At 36.7% G+C, this 4,662-nt stretch overlaps 1 pseudogene; it reads right to left on the reverse strand.

Annotated features, from left to right (window-relative positions):
• Positions 1-1,508: 1,508 nt before the first annotated feature.
• Positions 1,509-3,583, reverse strand: LOC133294133 (large ribosomal subunit protein eL8y-like; annotated as a pseudogene).
• Positions 3,584-4,662: the final 1,079 nt, after the last annotated feature.

Here is a 4,662-nt window from a genome sequence, read left to right on the forward strand (position 1 = left end):
CCATACTGTGTATGGTACCTTTTGGTGTGTTTTGATGTGGATTTTAGGATGTGCTGGAATTGTAAACCATCCTGCTTTTGGTAAGTTTGGGATGATCTGCATAAGCTAAAATACATTTGAACAAGGGAAAGGGTCTTCAGGACAGCAACTGAAGTTTTAGACACCTCATCTATGACTAATGCTGAAAATTGAGTTGTATTATGGTAAGGGTACCTGCACATTAGGGATGCAACATGTATGATATTTTTTATTACTTGTACCTCAATTATGTAATCCCTACCTGCGTTAAACCTGTATGATTACTTCATGGTCATAAACACAATATTGGTTCTAAAGATTGGCTTTTAATTATTGCAGCCTCAAGATGCTGTCCCTATGGAAGGAGGATGGATTTTGACTTCAATCAATCATGCATCACAGTTGCAGCATTTTTTTCATTACTCAAGGTCAGTTTGTTAATGCATCATTGGGTATATGATATAATGACTGGTTGAAGGATATACCTCTGTGTCCAGGCTTGTGTCCTTAATTTCCAACCCTGCAACATTGTATGTGTATAGTTGATATTGCAGATACGCTAATTGATAGATTGCATTGTTGCTGTATATACTGAGTGTGAATGGGAATGCAACCCATAGTTTTTTGCAGTTCCCAAATCCTAAACTTTTTGTTCTTTATATAATGTATATATTGGAATATAATACGCTCTGCTTTGACAGTGTTTTGAAGAGCCTACATAGGCTACACAGTCAACGATATCATGGACTCTAGTTGGGTGATCGAAGTGAAGGGTTTTTTCGTTAATGATGTTCTATTGAATGACATAACAACCTCTTGAAGATGCTAACTGATATTGTCTTCCAATTTGCAAACAGCAAAGGAGGGGTCCTGATGTTTGGGTTGTGTACATCCATTAGCCACATGTCATTATGTAATTATCGAAGTGATGAGTGTGTAACTTTTGAAGAAAATTTCTGGTTCCACCCTTGTATTTACTAATGAACCAAGAATTGTTGCTTCCATACTGAATGGTATCAGTTGTTACGGTTCTACAAATATATAGTCTGTAAGGTTATGTATCATTAACTTAATGGGATCAAATTTAGCTCAGCTTTTTCACCAATATTGATTGATTCAACTTCACTGTAATGAAGAGACACAAGGCTTTTATTAAAATTTAATTCTAGTTAACTTTTAAAACATCTTCATTCAGATCAAGTTTAGCAGATTAATCTACAAATTTTACTATACACATAAAAAAAGCAATTGAATTGATTTTTGATGCATTACACATGTATACGATGATAATGACATGGTATCGTATTATTCAACAACTTTAACATATAAAATAAATGAATTTGTACTTGTATACAAGTGCAAACATTGTCAAGCTACCATAATGAAAAGGAAAGCATCACGTTTAACTTATATAAGCCTCCATCAAAATTATAGCCTCTAAGATTAACAACTTCAAAAGCTCGAACACAATAATCAAAGATATGAAACTTCTAGGTCATTCTTGCTGCTGCTTCCAATGCAGAAGCCTATCCTTGGCCTTGGTTTTGGCTTGGGATTTGGAACCCATAATCCCACCACCCCACTTCTTTCTGTATTCATCAAACTGCTCATTGAAGTTGGCCTGAAAAGAAAAACAAGACAACATGGATTCAATTTCATTGATTAAGAGTATTAAACACAACACAGTTGAACAATTAAAACTGTAAACCACCTTAATAGCCTCTAAGTTTCTGCTCAACTCCAATTTGTCCTCATTCTTCACAGTTGTCAAGCACAAAACTGATGCAGTCACTACAAAAAGAAACAATTGACATGGACATACAATCAATGCCGAGGTCAAAATCAATGCCTCAAGAACAAGCACTTTCCACCAAGCATTCATTCATCCCTAGCGTGCTTTTCCCTTCATAATGCAGTAGGAGATTTCCATCTTTCTGCACAATGCCGCAAGCCAGAAAACAAGCTCAATTGGGTCAAGGTCATGGGCAATCACAACAACCTGTGCTTTATTCTGACAGGGAAAAAGATAAAATCTATCTTAGTAAGAAATCACAAGACATGGACATGAGAGAGTAAATGAACATTCATGCTAAAGCACAAGACCTGCTCAATAAGGTAGGTAACGTGATTCATACCATATTTAACAACAATAGGCTTCTTTGCCTCAACAGGTTTTCCATCAGCCTCTGCTTGACCCCTTTTCAAAAGACTCATTTCTTTTCAGCTTTATCCTCAGGCCTGTCGCTGCATAGTACATTCAATAAAAAGAAATTAGCACAAACTCGAGGCAATCACAATTCACGACCAATGCACACTAAAAAAATCAGCAAAATTTACAACCATTACATAGAGTATCCTGCATATACAGCAACAATCCCCAAATAAATAACTATGAATCACGAACTTACAAGTGGTCAATCCAAGCACCATAACCAAAGTTTCACAAGATGGTCAGTTAACTCAAAGCTACGAAGTTTCCTACCATTATTTGACCTATCAACTACCATTTCAAGCCATTCAACATGGGAACAAATTAAGCTAAATCCCGTCTAATTTAAAAGATTCAATTAGGTAAATGATTCTATCAAAAGTCATAAACATCTTTAGCAACTAAAATTTACACAACCCAGCTAACACAATAATAAAAACGAATAAATTAAACTGAGAATGAACATAAGCTACGTTACCCACCTGCTTCTTCTTGGCAGCAACCACTGGAGCTTTTCCTCCTCTTTTTGGAGCCTGTTAAGTCAACACAAACACAATCTTGTTGATGCATGAATCATATGTATATTTATATGCAAACGGAGAATACGGAGAATACAGTCAGCTTTAGACCTAAAGAGACTTCATTAATGAGTTGAGTCTAAGAATGTGTCACTAACTCGCCAACTCCACTGGTCATGTACTGATAAGAGCTCGTGACTGCATAGTGAGTTCTGTTTTGATGTGGAGCTTGGAAAAGGGAATCAACCATACCCTTCCCTCTTGTCATATCTTGCTGATCATCTGAGATATCATAGGCCACACCCTGCCATTTGTCTTTCTCAGTATGGTTGCTTTCATCAATCTCTGCACCAACAATTTTGAAGCATCCAGAGGAGGCCTTGGTGTTGGGGAGTGTTGAGGTAACCTTCTTCAAGCTGATCCCAAAGAAAGCTGAGCTGGGAACTGAAGCTCTAGCTCCAGAGCCATTCAAGCTTAACTATGATATCATACTAGCTACTCTTTCACACTCTTCATACTAACTAAAACTTAAATACTTGTAACTCGTTCTCTTTTTTAATTACTTCTAATTAAAAAAAAGTTTTAACATGCTTCCAATATCCAATTTGTTACATCATGAATGAAATAGGATTGTTGGACAAAGCAACAGGGCTAATTTGGTATCAATGTGCATAGGAGGGTATACAGTAAGATACAACACAAACATAACAACTTTTAAGCTATTACATGACATTGATAAATAACATAGTTAACAGACAGATAACAACCCTCATAATACACTTCTGAATAACAAAAAGTACATATAATTTCAAAAGATTAAATGCTACCTCAATACCATCTACGATCAGGGTTTCACTAACTTACAACTAAACACAACATAACTCCGAAAGTGCTGCTAATGCAACACTTGTAGCTAACCATTACAACACAAGTCAACGAAATATCAACATCGCAGTCATGATGAACCCAAATGTTATAACCATTACAATGATCGAAACACTCTGTAATTTCATCAATTTCTCCATCTTCATACAATTACAGTAACTCGGTTCTTCAAACCACTCAAAAAAATGGCAATCTTGCACTGTTCTGAAATTAGGACAACCATGAAATTGTCTTCCCGGATTCCTTTCTGTCCAACTCGTTCGCAACACAGCCGGCACTCCGCAATAGCACATCTTCACATGGTACGGGATAAGGACGAAGAATGCCTAGATATCACGCTTTCACCTCCACCTCCACCTATGCCAGACCCGCATCCACCCATGCTTCAGTCAATGGTTATACTGTACTCGTTTCCAACCCTCCACCCACTGGTCACTATGTATTTTGGTTACTGCCGTAGAGACAGAGACAGATCACCACTTATAAGTTAAACTTATATAGCCAACTAACCAACACAAATGTATATAGTCAAATAAAAAACTGTATGAACAAAGATTTCCCAACAATAAAATTTCAATTACAAGGTACCATAAAAAAAAAAATTAAATATTCATATACGGTGATTTTGTGTTCAATAAAGTGTGGTTTCTGTTTCCATAGTTTATGTCTAATACTACAGTCAAATCCCTTTCTAGAAATACAATCGAATGATAACACCCAAAAATGTGTCTCAGTTATTGAATTAAACATAGTTAAATGGGTAGCCAGCTAGCATCAATGTCATGAAACAACCACCTGACAGTGGACCCAAAGTTCCAAACCGTCTCCTAAATGGCGATAAGGAGGTTTCTCTCTACAGATGATCTTGTATCTCGGGGTTTTTTTTTGTGAGGTATGGGGGAAGGGGCAAACGACAGTGGCATAAAAAGGTACGCAACAATGATACCCATAAACAAAAAGAACAAACAACCGATACCATACCTGTTGTTAAGTCGAACCCTAACGTCTACAAAACCGGTGCAATGCAGCAAA

This window comes from Gastrolobium bilobum, unplaced genomic scaffold (assembly GCF_033153095.1).
Source record: "Gastrolobium bilobum isolate Gb01-03AN ecotype WA unplaced genomic scaffold, APGP_CSIRO_Gbil_v1 utg34810, whole genome shotgun sequence".
Classification (NCBI taxonomy): domain Eukaryota; kingdom Viridiplantae; phylum Streptophyta; class Magnoliopsida; order Fabales; family Fabaceae; genus Gastrolobium; species Gastrolobium bilobum.